This window comes from Nerophis lumbriciformis, linkage group LG27, assembly GCF_033978685.3.
Source record: "Nerophis lumbriciformis linkage group LG27, RoL_Nlum_v2.1, whole genome shotgun sequence".
Lineage (NCBI taxonomy): Eukaryota > Metazoa > Chordata > Actinopteri > Syngnathiformes > Syngnathidae > Nerophis > Nerophis lumbriciformis.
The window spans coordinates 27,782,695-27,800,313 of NC_084574.2; the positions used below are offsets into that span (position 1 = coordinate 27,782,695).

Here is a 17,619-nt window from a genome sequence, read left to right on the forward strand (position 1 = left end):
GAGAAAAATAGTGTCATGTCTTGGTGATCATGTTATGTTCTGTTTGGTTTTTTGCATTCTGTCAGTCTCTGTTTTTTCACTCCCTGTTTTGTTTCCATGACTACCAATCAGTTCACCTGTCCTCACGACTCACGCACCTGATTCATTTGACCTCACGCACCTGTTTTCAATCACCACATGACTATTTAAGCCTGTCATTTTCTGTTGGTCGGCCTGGCGACATCACATTAATGCTCTGCACTCTTGACACGCTGCTTACTCTGTCCAGGTCATAGTTCATGCTGCTCTTTTCTTGCCATGTAAGTTTTTTGTTTATTCAAGCCACTGTTTTGTACCTCCGCTGTGAGCGCCTTTTGTTTGTTCCTTTTTTTCCATAGTTCTGCCTTTGTGCTAGTTTTGTTTTATTAGCCAAGTTTGTTCCCCGCCTTGTGCGCGCCTTTTGTTTATACTTTTTATAGTCTATTATTAAATCATGTATTTAACTTCACGTCATGTCCGGTCCAATTCTTATGCATCTCGGGAAAACAAACCACTTCATAGTCCTCGTCATGACAAATAGAGAGGCAACAATCCAGGATTAAGGTGCATTTTTCATCTAAAATGCTTTTAAAAACAATGAACATGAAATAATTTGAAACATAAAAAGGACGTTGTTTTAAACTTAATACCAGAGATATTTTTTATGTCAGCGCATTATTAACATAAATAACATTCAAAAGTACACCTGAAGCTTTCATATTTAAATATTGTCCCATAAATACCATAATTTAATGGTATAATTATTTCTTTCTTTCTTTCTTTAGTTTATTTCGAACATGAACACACTTACAGCATAATACATCACACAATTTCATATCATTTCATTTTACATCATGCCCGAAAAGGAGTAGGAAGAAGCAAAGCTTATTTAATCCTACCCCTTTCCCACTTCAGCGTTTACAAATATATAGAATCATTTACTGACCTTTTTATATAATAAAATAACATCTGTGAATTAGTATACACAACAGTTTTGTAATTTGTAATTAATTTATTCAGTAATAATTAACATACTGAGATGAAGAATATCTTATTTTCAATAAGGTTGAAAGTATTTCTCATAATTCTTCTTCTTTATACTTTGTAAGCACTATTATTTTGAACAACCTCTTAAACTGGATCATATCAGTACATTGTTTAACTTCTTTACTTAATCCATTCCATAATTTAATTCCACATACTGATATGCGAAAGGTTCTAAGTGTTGTACGTGCATATAAATGTTTTAAATTATTGTTTCCCCTAAGGTTATATTTCTCCTCTTTAGTTGAGAAGAATTGTTGTACATTCTTTGGTAGCAGGTTGTAGTTTGCTTTGTACAACATTTTAGCTGTTTGCAATTTTACCAAATCACCGAACTTTAATATTTTTGACTCAATAAATAAAGGGTTTGTATGTTCTCTATATCCAACATTATGTATTATTCTAACTGATCTTTTTTGTAACACGGTTAGCGAATGTAGCGCGCATTTGTAGTTATTTCCCCATATTTCTACACAATAACTCAGATATGGTAACACTAGCGAGCAGTAGAGAATATGAAGTGGTTTTTTGACCCAGGACGTATTTTGCTTTATTCATTATTGAAATGTTTTTTGCCACTTTATGTTGTATGTTTTGTATATGAGATTTCCAGTTCATTTGATCATCTATTAATACTCCCAAATAATTTACCATAAACAGAAGCTAATACAATAATAACAAAAGAAATTAACAAATTAAAAAGATGGTTTGACAAAAATGTTGAATCGTTGAATCTCAGTAAAATTAAAATAATGCTACTTGGTAACAGTAGAAGAGAAAGTCAAACACAAATACAAATAGACGGAATAGAAATTCAAAGAGTAAATAAACAGATGATGATAAATTGAACTGGAAATCTCATGTAAAAAGTATACAACATAAAGTAACAAGAAATACGTCAATAATGAATAAAGCAAAGCATGTTCTAGACCAAAAATCACTTCATATTCTCTACTGCTCGCTAGTGTTATCATATCTGAGTTATTGTGCAGAAATATGGGAAAATAACTACAAAAGTTAACTTCAGTTATTAACCGTGTTACGAAAATGATCAGTTAGAATAATACATCATGTTGGATATAGAGAACAATAAATCAAAAATACTGAAATTCCACGACATAGTGAATTTGCAAACAGCTAAAATTATGCACAAAGCAAACCACAATCTGCTACCCAAGAATATACAACAATTCTTCTCAACAAAATAGGAGAAATTTAATCTTAGAGAAAAATGTCGGTCGATATTTTGTCATTGTTATTGAGGTTGTTTTTTTGTATTCCTTCTTTTTGGTGGCTTTCACAAAGATTAGCTGTGTATGTTTGTGAATGTGCAATCATTTGTTGAAAGACAACGCAAATGACTCTGGTGGTGGGAAAAAAGGAGAAAATTTAGGGTCCACGGCAATGTCGCGTTATATAGGACACCACTATATCGAACTTTGAGTGTATTCAATACGGTGGAACCTCTATTTACAAACTTGATTGGTTCATGAGCAGGGTTTGTAAATAGAAAAGTTTGAATATTAAAGCAAATTCCTCCTTAAGAAACAATGTAAATATAAATAATGGGTTCCAGCCTCAACAAAAGTCTATGTTCTAGTAAAGGTTTGTAATGTTGAACACAATACAAAAGTGCTACACAGCACTGTATATCAAACAAAGGGGGTGATGGATCAACTATCTCTTTAATAACAACGCCAAGCATCAACGATCTGAACTGTCCTCATTTAGGATAGGATAGGATAGGGTAGGGTTGGATAAGATAGAGTAGGGTATAGGTAGGGTATGGTTGGATAGGATAGGATAGGATGGAATGGGATGGGGTAGGGTAGGGTAGAGTAGGATGGGATAGGATAGGATAGGATGGGATAGGATAGGATATATAGGCTGGGATAGACTTTTTTTTATCCCACGATGGGGGAATTATGTGGTTGCATTGCAGATACAAAAAGTCCACAAAGAATAGTAAAAAACACATTAAAAGAGCACAGAGCGGATGCAACCAGCTGCCATTTTATCAGCAACGCCATTTCTACATACAGCAAGGAAAGAAAAACACAACGAGCATAAATAATACATATTGTGCACATATGATTGCACCATGCATAGACAAACAATAGAACAGAAACACAATTTCAACACCCATATACAATGTGGTGGCCTCTGCGGTACTCCACGCCATTGTCTGCTTGGGTGGGGTGGTGGTGGGGGGGTGCACGATCAGAGACAGGAACAGACCCAACAAAACAATGTGGAGAGCCGACTCCATCCGAGGCTGCCCAATGTTTAGTCCGCACGGATGAGCGAAAATTGTTCCGCACGGATGAGCGGAAATTAGTCCCAAGGAGACCCAAGAGTCCAAAATAAGCTCAATCAGCCAGGGCTCCGTGAAGCTCATTCATCCATCTCTTCTTCCGCATCTCCTCTGGTCTCTCGCCGCGGACTCGGGTGTGGCAGAGAGCCAGCAGCTGGTCTCCAGTGCAAACATGGTCATGGTCAAAAGGCTCCCCCAGGCAGATCAAAAATCACCAAAAAGCAGCGCAGAAGTCACAAAAGTGCCACCGCTTGTTGCGCAGTCCCAAAGGGGCCCGAACCCAAAGGCAAAAAACACATGAAAACAAATTACACAAGGTTACACAAGAGCACAGAGCTCTTACAACCAGCAAACACTACAGCAGTGCCATCTTGGGGGGAAAAAAGCACCCACCCTGCCAATATGCACACACACTGTCACTAGCCCTGTGGTGCACTCACACTTTGACATGACAAAACCCCTTAAATTTAACGGCCAGGTCACTACATTGATTAGAAATGAAAAATACAAAATAAAATCCCCTCGTCGGTTAATCTTCTTTGCATGCAGCTGAAAAAAGTGGAGGTGAGAAGGCAGTGTCGACAACACTATGGATATTCTCTGAAAGTTTCAAACCACACATCTTCAAATCACACGTCCTTTGCTTTTTTTGGACTCATAATAAGCTAACTAGAAACTTGTTGTTAAGATGCTAAAAGCACACAAAGTGTCGCTGAGCACAGGAGCAAACAGCAACACTGAGCTGACAAACTATGAGCACCACAATGGATGTGCTGCCAGGCACAAAATGGTTGCACTGGGAGGCACACAATGCTGGATGAAATGTTCATACACTGAAACATAGTACACCAAAGCAAATTATTATTTGGTTAGATGGGAAGGTTCGTACAATGAGAGGTTCGTAAATTGAAGTTCCACTTTTTTTTAAATTCAGTTTTAAGAACAATTATTTTTCAGTTAAGTTTGGTACTAATCATTTTTTAGCATTTCCATTGTATGGGGTCCCAGAATATCCACCCAACCCATTGTCCCAATCTAGACTAATCTACATTATTCATTGATTAACTGTGGCTAGTTGATGATTGCCAAGGCTGTGTTTGATTTGATGAATTTCAAACATTTTGTGTCTCAAACTACCGTGTATTACCAAATAGTAGCCCGGGCGTTTATTTCACAAAATCGATTTTGGAGACAGGCGTTTAAAAGAAACAGGCGGTTATTTGCACAAGGCTTTTATTTATTTTTGCACCAGCCTGCACCAGGCCATTATTTGGTTACAATGGTTACTGTCCAGTATTTTTTTTTCGTACAAAAAAACTTTAAATGTAAAAGCTATTGTATACATACAAACAAAAAAACAAGAGATCAACATGAGGTAGGCTATCAAAAGACAAGAGATCAACAAGGCCTCAACATGGCAGTAGTGCAACAATTGTCAAATAGAATACCAATACTAAAAATAAATAAACTTTTTAAATAAAGCAGCCTACCTGGAAAAATAAAATTATGGTACCAAGTACTCAAGTATAAAACCCACCATCAAAACAGAACAATAATACTGTCACTTAAATAAAATAAAGGCTACAGTACTCCAAGTTTTAAATAAAGCAGCATACAGGAAAAATACAATTATGGTACCAAGTACTCTATAAAACCATCAAAACAATAATACTGCAGCAAACGCAACCCCAGTAGCATTTTAATCTAAATTATGCAAATAACAGCCCATGGGCGGCTATTTGGACATAGACGGTTATTAGGAAGAGGCGGTTAATTCACATAATGGGTTCAGACCCCGGGCGGCTATTAGGACATGGGCGGTTATTTTGTAATATACGGTAGATGGTTAAAAAAATAAATAATTAGATATTATAATATCTCCCTCAAAGGGGAACCGCACTTTTTTGGCGAAATGTTGCCGATCATTCACAATCCTTATGTAAGACAAGCACACATATGTTTTTCCTTTTTCATGCATTCTAACTTCTAAATAAATGCGATCACAACGTAGCCTCTGGGAGTCGCTCAATTCTTCCAATAAAGCGCTTAAAAAACATCCAAACACCTCCATCAATGTTTTATATACACACTGTAAGTATATATGTACTGGTAATGTAGTAACAGGCACATTTATAATAACATTTTGATTGAATATTTACGTATTTTGCTCATTTTAAGCATCAATGCGCATTAACTTCAAAAACGCATCACAACTTTTGCTTTTTCTTTACCAACATCATTGAATATTACTCACTGCAGACTTCATGAGAGCCATAAAACATATTAAAACCTCACTTACTGTACAATGTCTGCTTTTACTAGGATGTCGACTGTTAAGATGTTGATATATTCCCAGCGTCTTTTCATGTCTTTTTCGCCATTTCCGCCATTTCCGCCATTTCCGCCATTTCCGGGTTTAAATTAGAAGGCAAAGTTGACCAACTAGTCGGATTATGTCCTCATCCTTCTACTATCAAGGTGAGAGGCATGATTTATGATCTATATTAAAGTTTCACGAGCTAAGAGGTGAGAAAGCAGTTCACCAGCTCATGGTGTCAGTATAGCAGCAACAAGCTTGTTATATTCAGTTTGTCTGCGTTAGCGCTTATAATAACAATATCACAAATATTTGGTTAAAAATCGGATCGCGAAAATGTAAATGGAGTATTGTTGGCAGTTTAAAATTGTTATCTATGTACAGTGGTCTTTATTTTCGTGTACAATAAGATAAGAAAATGTGTCTGTCTTGGTAAGAATGAATGTATTCGTAGTCAGTGATGAGGTTTCTGTTTAATCTTGCTTGCATTTTGAGTTTTGCATCACTTACAACCAAAACAATAATAAAAAAAAAAAGCACAGCATGTTTCACTACAATATTTATATTTTATATCACCGCTACTGTGTCCAGCACAGTTGCATTACTAGCATTAGGGGGCCCAAAACTTATTCCAGTGAGAGCCACATGCAGAAAAAAATTAAATATGAAGATAAATGGGTCATGTTAATATTACATCACTTTTGGTTTCTTAGACACACTGAAACCAATCTAATATGTAAAATGTGCCCAGCAGTAAAATGTAAATTTAAAGAAAAACACAGCCAGTTATAGACATTGTGACAAAGCAAACACTAAAATATAAGAATGTTTTTCCCCCCCTGGATTAATACTGTCAAACAGGGGGTTTTATCTCATATTCTGCTCAAAGCATAGATATAATCGGTGTAATATTTTGTAAGATTCAACCTTTAAAATGTTTTGCTTATAACGGTTTAGCATTTTTTTAATCAGAATAATCACACTTTTGTATTTGGATAATTCGTGATTAATCAAAGTTACTGTATATAATTTAAATTGACCTAAAAAAAGACCCCAATATTTAGACAGAAATGCAAAAGCCACACACAAATTATTTTTAAAATGTTTTACCTGAATTTATATTATTTATTTGCTGAAAACCTGGGAACAAGTATAGTCAGGGTGTGTTTTAAGGTGAAATTTACCAGTGAGCACACTATTTAGAGTCTCCTCACTCATCTCCAAACCAACAAATAAATTGGTGAATAATCTACATTTATACATAATTAACATGATATTTTTTGTGATTGATAACATGAGTTAATTCATCAGACTCGACAGTCCTAATTTAACTTTTTCAGTGTGGCGCTAAGCCTCTTTCGTATTGGTCTGATGCAGTCATGTTCAATATTATGTTAAGAATATGCTGCGGGCCAAACAAAATACAGTCACAAGCCACAAAAGAGAAAAGCATACACTATGCTTTTCTGTGGAGAAAAAAAAACCTGCTGTGAATGTAGCCATTTAATTTATTGTAAGAGAACAGCCAATTCTACGAAAAGTTATGAAACATTTCATGTGCATTTAAATGTTTACAGATTAAAGTAGGTTCACCTAGAAAGGTTATAGTACCTTTTTTATAGAACATTTTTGGTTCATCTTGAAATCTGCATTCATCATTTTGTGAGTCGTGTATATTTTGTGACATCACCATGTCACGATCCAAATAGGAATAATAACAAAAAGAGCACTCAAAAAATAGTGAGGAAAAAAATAATTAAGGATGCACACTTCAGGTGTGAGAAACAGAAACTGCACACATAAGGTGTGGAGAAGTAACAAGTAACACAGGGAACGAGAAGCGTGAGTGGAGCCAAAGCAGAGGAGACATACACGACTGGAAGGGTGAATCATCAGGAATCCACTGACACCTAGTGTAGGGACTGGAGAGCTTAAGTAGTCAGGAGTAAATGAGTATTAGGTGTGCGTGCAGGTAGCTACGCCCCTTGACCCAGAAACTAAACATTGCAACAAAACAAAGATAGGCGGCAGGAGAGCTGCCAGATCATGACACACCAGCTATTAGCCAGCTTGTTTTGTAAACATACCCGAATATCAGTCGTATCATCACACATCACAACAATAAGCAGCAATAAGCAATGAGAAATCTTCCACCTCGAAGCACTAACCAGACATTCCCACCACGCGCAGAAAAGTTCTGGGAATACTGCATGGGGCTCACATGCCAACATGCAAACACATGAAAGTATATAGAATGCGCCGCATACTGCCAAGACACTGACGTGCAAGACTGCATAACGAAAGGATTGATTTATAGTTTTGCAGGCAATGTAAATATTGCAATACCCTGTAAACATGGCCGTCAATCATCAGGCTGCAGAGTACACTTGTACTGACATCTGTTGCTATTTCATGTGAGGAAACCGTTCGCTGAAAATGTAATAGTTTGGTGTTACATTGTGTTAAGAATTGGACATTGTATTCCGTCATGATCGCCATGCTGTCACATCTCACTCATGGTTGTGACAGAGGGTCCCCAAAATAAAATAAAAAAGTGCCACTAGACCGCTCGCAATTGTAAGCACAGCAGCACCATGAGTCAGCAGTTCAGGTCTGTATTTCATATTTAAGGTAGTGGAGATGGTTATGTTTGGTAGATAGCACCCAGTTAGACTTGCGGACATTCCATCAGTGATTGTGGGCTTAAAAAAAAGTCAGAATGAATAGCTAACGAATGAGAAGCCACCCTTTGGTAGGTCTAAAGCAGGCCTGGGCAATTATTTTGACTCGGGGGGCCAAGTTTAGAGAAAAAAATGTGTCTGGCGGGCGGTATATCTATCTATTTATATACATCTATATATATATATATATATATATATATATATATATATATATATATATATATATATATATATATATATATATATATATATACAGTATATATGCATATATATATAACGGATAAACCACAGAAACCTCGACTATATATATATATATATATATATATAGTCGAGGTTTCTGTGGTTTATCCGTTATACAGTGCTCAATATATATATATATATATATATATATATATATATATATATATATATATATATATATATATAGTCGAGGTTTCTGTGGTTTATCCGTTATACAGTGCTCAATACCGGGGTAGAGCTGAATATACATTAGGTCAGGAAAAAACACAGAGGCTATTTCATCCCTACAAGCTTGTTTACAAGGCTTGTAGGGATGAAATAGCCTCTGTGTTTTTTCCTGACCTAACGTATATATATATATATATATATATATATATATATATATATATATATATATATATATATATATATATATATATATATATATATATATATATCATCAGGAGATTTCTCTTGATGATTGAGGGAACCCCCCCTCATGAAACAGGCCTGTAGAGATGAAATAGTCTTGTGATTTTTTCCCACACATACATATATTGCGCTCTACTACGGTATCGAGCACTATTTTTTGGATAACCTTATTAAGACATATATATATATATATATATATATATATACAAACACGCACACACACACACACACAAATCTGCTGTACAGTATGCGTGCTTGGGTCCAATTTTAGGAACACTTGCACAAAACCTCACAATAATGTCTGATTGAATGCTAAAAACATTATGACAGACAGCCTTAAAAAACGGAATGGAATTTTAATTTTTTTTACTGAATTAGACACCCTGAATGTACATGAAAATAAAGAATGTGGGATTTACAATATTAACTAGGAAGGATAAAACACTGAAAATTGACAACATATGAACGTCACACCCCCTCTCATCGACATATTTTACAATCAAGCGAAACGCAACAAAAAAAGCAACAAACAGCAAAATATGAACGCAAAGGGTAAAAAAAAAAAAACACCTACAATCTGATATATCACTAAGCTTTAGAACTTTGTTGTAAAAATCTACTTCCGCGTCCGTCCCTGACACCCGCAATTCAGGCTGGTCGCTCTGGAAACACTATGTGGAAACGCTCCACACCCACACTGCTTGGTGCCTCGTCTGAGCTGTTGTGACTTAGAGTATCATAGTAACTAATTAGATTACCAATGTAACTAGTATATCATGCAAAAGCGCAGATTTCAACCATTGAAATATTTTGTATAGTTCAAGACTTATAGTCATTTGAAAACATCACTGTGCATCATAATGGCAGCTACAGTTTCGTTCTTAAAGATCTAAAAAAATCATTTGGGAATACTCGGCGGGCCAGATTGAAAAGCTTAACGGGCCGCATGTGGCCCCTGGGCCTTAATTTGCCCAGGTCTGGTCTAAAGAAACGACCTGACATTGGGCCCCTTAATGCTATAATGCATTCACTTGTAAATGCTGTGTTCACTTTTATGCAGCATGAGTCCGGTCTTTCATCTTCTCAAACATTGTTGGTCGTCTCGTCCTCATTCAACTTAACGACTGAGAGCCTCCAGAATCTAAGTAGTACATATTGCCAGCAAGGTTAGAACATTTTATTTACATAAGATATCAGCTGATGAGCGCTTTTGAAATATTTTTGCTTGGGAAATCCAAAACCGCAAGTACCCAGTGTGGCCTTACCAACATGGAAAACTTCTATTACCATAGCCCAGGGGTCGGCAACTCAAAACGTTGAAAGAACCATATTGGACCAAAAATACAAAAAACTAATTTGTCTGGAGCCGCAAAAAATGAAAAGCTGTATATAAGTCTTATAATGAAGGCAACACATGATGTATGTGTCTATATTAGCTATTTAAGCCTACTATTAAAATAACTATGTGTCGCAGGCTGAAGCAAATCTTAATTGACGGAAATGTTGAAATTGAATCTTTATTCTACACGTTTTTACAACATTAGAAACAATTAGTAAATCAAAGGCTACTCAGAAGGTGAGATAACTCCTGGAAATTACTGGCTTTTAATGACCTAAGGTATAGATGTGTGTGTCCAAGTTAAAGAAAACAGCAGGCTGTCTTCTTTTAATAGATTTCCTACAATCTTTGGCAAGCTAGGTAATGTTTGCTGTGGTCTGGAACAACATGGCACACAAACAACTATCAGAAATGCAGCCAATATTACATACAGACATTGTGTCATGAGACATGCAAAACTAAATTATATACAAAGAGGATACAAGTAAAGGTTATTAAATGAAGCTCAAATATACCTACAAATGATGCATAATGATGCAATGCATGCATAGCATGTTAGCATTGATTAGCTTGCAGTCATGCACTGACCAAATATGCCCGATTAGCACTCCAACAAGTCAATAACATCAACAAAGCTCACCTTTGTGCATTCACGCACAGGATAAAACGTTTGGTGGACAAAACGAGACAAAGAAGGAGTGGAAGATTGTACATGTAAACAAACTGCTGCGTCACAGTCCACACTATGGTGAGTTCGAGAACCGCCGAAATTAGTAGGACAAAACGATGTTCACCAAATACTCTCATCAGTGAAGCATACACACAAACATATTAAACAGTGGGTTTTCTAACAATTGGGAAGGTTTGTGTCATGTTTGTTCTCAAACAAAAACCATACTAAAACAAAAAAAAAAGGTTTTCCCCCCATCTTTTTCCATTTTCAATCAATTTTTTAAAATGCACCAGGGAGCCACTAGAGTGGCACTAAAGAGCCGTATGCGAGTTGCTGACCCCGGCCTTAGCCTGAGGAGTGATGGAGGCTTCTGTGAACAGTAAAAAGTCCACAGAGAAATGACTGCTTGTGTGTAGCGTTATTATTCACAAAACTCCCTGCAAGCCTGACACAGCTCCTGCTTGGTTCCTTGCTCTCCAACTCAGACAGCCTTGCCCACTTGCGGTCTTTGCAGACTCCTGAGTAAACACAAGCACGTGTTTCGGTAAAAATACACTAAGACGTCTCTTGTATCGAGGGTTAATTCCAGAAACGGTCACTTATTTCGGGGTTATATCATTTATCACAGCAGCGGAAGAGATAACAAACATGTTGGTAGCAGTAATCTCCGAGATATCTTTTTACTCTAGTTTTCAATTTTTGGTTATTCCTACATTTATCCTAGCATAGAAGTGGCGTATTTACGTATTTTGTTACCAAACAACAGAAGAGTGTCTCCCAAGCTCTTTCCTCGTAGCACTATCCATAGTCATGACAGCCGTTGGCTTGTGGAGTTGTTCCGCACGCTTCCACGCCTCACGTTTCATGGCCGTATTAATGCATTTGTGCCCTTCATTATTGGATCTCCATTACTAAGGCGAAGACTTCTTGTATTTGACGATTGTGTAAATGCATGACGCAAGAAAACACTTGCTGTCGCTCACTTTTAATGCGTACCGCAAGGGAATTCTGAGCGGCGTTACAAGCGATGCATACCACCACTTAACAAGTAGCGCCAAATCTATTTGGTACTTTTCTCCTGCTTAATGGTTTAATTATTTGGGTGTCGTTTGGTGGACCAAATAAAAAAAACATTGGTAGGCTGTGGGGTTGTACGGTATACCGGTATTAGTATAGTACCGCGATAATAATTAATCATTTTTGGTATGATACCGTCTCTGAAACGTACCGGTCCCGAACCCAACCCCCCCCCCCCCCCCAAACCCCACCCCACCCGCGCCCGCGTCAAAGTCACGTTGTGTCATTGCTGGTTTTAGGACCAGAGGAGCATGTTCGGCAGCGCACAATCACAGAGTACTTACAAGCAGACACAGTGTTTGGACAGAAAAGGGAGAACGGACGCATTTTGGCTTAAAAACTAACGATAAAGGTGAAGTTATAACACTGAAACACCCTCAGGAAGAGGTGCTTTAAGACATGGCTAGCTAGCTAGCGGCTAACGTCCATTCGCCGTCGGCAGTTATAGCTACTTCTAAATCACTAATCATCGCCTCCATGGCGACAAATAAAGTAAGTTTCTTACAAGTATCATCCCTGCAGGACGAGGAATAGCTAAACATGTTTCACTACACACCGTAGCTCACCAGCGTCAAAATGTAAACAAACGCCATTGGTGGATCGACACCTAACATCCACTGTAATGATACCAAGTACAAGCACGTATCGAGTCGATACTACTATGATTACGTCGATATTTTTTGGCGTCACAACATCTTCTTTCGTTTTTTTAAAATGTATATGATGTTTATAAACTCAGTAAATATGTCCCTGGACACGTGAGGACTTTGAATATGACCAATGTATGATCCTGTAACTACTTGGTATCAGATTGATACCCAAATTTGTGGTATCATCCGAAACTAATGTAAAGTACCAAACAACAGAAGAATAAGTAATTATTACATTTTAACAGAAGTGTAGATAGAACATGTTGAAACAGGAAGTAAGCAGATATTAACAGTAAATGAACAAATAGATTAATAATTAATTTTGTACCACTTGTCCTTAATAAGGTTGACAAAATAATAGAATGATAAATGACAGAATATGTTACTGCATACGTTAGGAGCTTTTGTTTGTTTACTTACTACTAAAAGACAAGTTGTCTTGTATGTTCACTATTTTATTTAAGGACTTAACTGCAATAAGAAATATATGTTTAATGTACCCTAAGATTTGTTGTTAAAATAAAGCCAATAATGCAATTTTTTTGTGGTCCCCTTTATTCAGAAAAGTACCGAAAAGTATTGAAATAATTTTAGTACCGGTACCAAAATATTGGTATCGTTACAACACTAGTGGGCAGGGTGTGGCATGCGAGGCACCTATTGAGGGCCCCTCTCCTACATGCTGATGGTAGCCACCCAGCACCACCATTACAGCCAAACACGTTGTCAGCCCACGTATAAAGCGTGGTCGTTTTTGATGAAAAGTGCACAGATGTCACGGCTATAATAAATCTTCCGATGACGTACTGTAAAACCCGATCCTTCCTCATGGCTGAAAACGTCCAGTGTAATTATAAGGCAGGGTTTTTACTCAGAGCTCGGTGATCCCCCACCCCACCCACTTACTCCTAGATGGTTTACAGTAAAATGGCAAGTTGAAAGAGGAACTTTCAAATGCGTAGCACAATCTTTACATATGGGGTAATTCAAACGTCATCTTTTCAAGACAAAAAGTATGATTTTAAGGCATATACCTACTCAGTAGCCTAGTGGTTAGAGTGTCCGCCCTGAGATCGGTAGGGTTGTGAGTTCAAACCCCGGCCGAGTCATACCAAAGACTATAAAAATGGGACCCATTACCTCCCTGCTTGGCACTCAGCATCAAGGGTTGGAATTGGGGGTTAAATCACCAAAAATGATTCCCGGGCGCGGCCACCGCTGCTGCCCACTGCTCCCCTCACCTCCCAGGGGGTGATCAAGGGTGATGGGTCAAATGCAGAGAATAATTTCGCCACACCTAGTGTGTGTGTGACAATCATTGGTACTTTAACTTTTAATTTTAAGTGCCTCAAAGGGCTTCACAAACCTCAACGACATCCCCTGAAAAAAACTTTAAAAAATAATCTAATCACAGTATTCTATTTTAATACTGTTACAACCACTGATATCGATTTCATCGATATTCGATCAATCCACCCTCTCCTCCTGGTACGATACCTGACATGTTATATGGTTTAGCTCGAGATTATGTCGTTATAGTCAAAGAAAAACAAAACCTTGAGTTGTTTTTCTCTGGAGATGAAAACAACTGACGAATAAAGTCTGTAGTGGAAAAGAAGAAGCAAACAACAACAAGTCATCAGTGTTAGAACTCCAAATGAGAAGCTGGAGATGTTTACTTGTTTGAGGTCACATTATGACATTAAACCTCCGGGCCAACACACAGAACTCTTCCCATATCAGCTTGTTGATGTGAAAATCGTACTAACAAAACCACTACTTTTTAATAGACGTGACTGTGGCTGGTCCCAGACTAACCAATGTGGTGCTCCGTTGAAAGCCTAAAGCCACTTTCTCTCCACTGGGTGTGCTGGCCCAATAGTGTGACATCTCACTTGGCCAACCTCTTGGATTATACTGTGGTTCAAGACCCACAACAGATGACTCTACCAAAGACAACCGTCACTGCACAGTTATGGGGCTTTAACATAGACTGTATCATATACGTCCAGACCAGGGAAAATCCCAGAAACCAAATTGTTAGCACCACTATAGGGACTGTTTTCATGGACTCATCATAAAATAGCATAAACATTTAGAGAAGTGGCTCCACGATACTGCAAAAACAGTGAATCACGATTTTCTTGCTTAAAATTAAGATGAAACATTTCTTGGATTATTTTTTTTAACATGTACACAGACACAGACACAGTACACGCCATTGTCTGGGCCATGTGCTTCCGTTTTAAAGTAATCACACAGATTTTATTATTATTTACTGGAATGGAAATTACCATAGGCAGCACGGGTAGAACAGGGGTTATTGTGTGTGCCTCACAATAACAAAGTCCTGGGTTTGATCCCCCGGCACGGGGCGTATTGTTGTGAATGCTGTCTATCAGTGTCAGGCCAGGGTGTACCTCACCTTCTGCCCGAGTGCAACCGGAATAGGCTCCAGCACCCCCTGAAAGGGGCACGCGGTAGAAAATGGATGGATGGATGGATGGAAATGACCAGAATTGAGGGAATTACAATCAACTAAATTAATTTGTTATTTCATGGTTGTTTCGTACCAGTGTTGATTTTTCATGTTAGTTGATGCAATTAAATCTCTTTTTTAAACTTATTTTATACACATATTGATATTGATCAACTATAATGTGACTCATGACAGGGAGAAGACGCTGCTGAAGGTGAGCCACGTGAAAAAGAGCGCCCACAAAACGGCGCATCCTGAAGCGACTGTCAGAAAGTGACTTGAAGATGATCTGTAAAACATAATCTATGCAACATTTTGACCAAATGACCACCATTAAATGTTATGTAGACTACAAGAAATTGTTATAAATTCAGAAAGAAATCCTAATATTACCCCTTTAGTACGCCTTTCGTATGAAAATCGACCTGAATAGACCCACTCATCGGCAGTGCACGTTATAATCCGGTGCGCCCTATGGTCGGTATGTGCTTTTACTGGCTACTATTGTCTACTTGTAAGTTTGTGTGGCATAAAATGAGTAAAACATTAATACAGTGTTTGTTTTCCCATTTTTGTTGAAATCCTGCGCGTTAAAGGGAACACTTGAACAATGGTAACAAATTCATGAAATTACAATTTTTTCAATGTTAATAAAACTATCCATCCATCCATCCATCCATTTTCTACCGCTTATTCCCTTTGGGGTCGCGGGGGCGCTGGAGCCTATCTCAGCTACAATCGGGCGGAAGGATTTAGTGTTGCCAATCAACCTATCCCCAGGTACATGTCTTTGGAAGTGGGAGGAAACCGGAGTACCCGGAGGGAACCCACGCAGTCACGGGGAGAACATGCAAACTCCACACAGAAAGATCCCGAGCCCAGGATTGAACCCAAGACTACTCAGGACCTTCGTATTGTGAGGCAGACGCACTTACCCCTCGTCCACCGTGCTGCCCGTTAATAAAAAAATAAAAATAAAAATAATAAGCCTCAAAACATCTCAAAGGTAGAAAAGGGCTATACGAGTATAACCCATTATTAAAACTTTTAACGCAACTTTCTGAAAAAGCTGCTGTAAAATTCAGGAATTTTAAGCCCCAACAATCACAAAAACCGCATCCAATCAAAAACATGGAAAACTTCTTCACTCCATAGTACGTTCATGCACGTAATAAAGACAAGTCAATTATTTGATGTTACAGCTTCTCCCTTGAGCTGATGAATGATTGTCAGCCAGGCTTGCCGGCCAGGGCGAGTTCGCTCCACTGTTGGCAAGGCTCACTGGGTACGGTAGGAGTGTCGGCCATCATGCCAATGATAGTGCAAAATGAGTCCTTGCAATGTTTAAAGAAGGGAATGAATTAACTGATATTATCTTCTACATAGGGTGAATGTATATATTCATGCGGGTACCCTAGCACCTCCAAAACCCTCAAATCTAAACTCCAAACATCCCAGAACAAGCTAGTCAGATTATTTCTAGACCTCCACCCCAGATCACACCTCACTCCTACCCACTTCTCCAAAGTGGGCTGGCTCAGGGTGGAGGACAGAGTAAAACAACTTGCACTGAGCCTAGTCTATAAAATCCGCTACACCTCCCTGATACCGAAGTACATGTCAAACTACTTCCTTAACGTAAATGACCGTCATAACCACAACACCAGAGGGAGCTCCACTAACCACGTTAAAAACCAGATTCCGATCTAACAAAGGTCTTAACTCATTCTTTTTCTATGCCACATCAATATGGAATGCACTCCCAACAGGTGTAAAAGAAAGGGCATCTCTATCCTCCTTTAAAATCGCACTAAAAGAACACCTCCAGGCAACTACAACCCTAAACTTACACCCTCCCTTCCTCATCATACCTCTTCGGATTGTAAGTAATCAAATGTAAATAATCAAATGTAGACACTTTTTCTTATACTTTCTGATCTCTCTCTCTCTATGTCCACTACTTGCTGTACATATCCTACCAAGTCAGTCCTACACTGTTCCAATGTCCATTTCTCTGATGATGCAATTGTTGATGATACCAACCCGGATTGTAAATAATGTAAATAATTCAATGTATATATTTCTTGTGTGATGACTGTATTATGAAAATAGTATATATCTGTATCATGTATCAATTTAAGTGGACCCCGACTTAAACAAGTTGAAAAACTTATTCGGGTGTTACCATTTGGTGGTCAATTGTACGGAATATGTACTTCACTGTGCAATCTACTAATAAAAGTTTCAATCAATCAATCAAAACCTTGGAGAAAGCAAATCACCAAGTTTAATTAAACAGTGGTATTTCAGTTTGAGCACAAAAATAGATAAGGCCCCTTAGTTTGATATTCGCAGGTGGATTGGATCACTTCTCGT

At 37.9% G+C, this 17,619-nt stretch overlaps 1 protein-coding gene across 1 annotated transcript in view; it reads left to right on the forward strand.

Annotated features, from left to right (window-relative positions):
• abcc6a (ATP-binding cassette, sub-family C (CFTR/MRP), member 6a) overlaps positions 1 to 17,619 on the forward strand; it is a 106,258-nt gene that overhangs the window by 32,438 nt on the left and 56,201 nt on the right. The gene's annotated exons all lie outside the window — the stretch shown is intronic.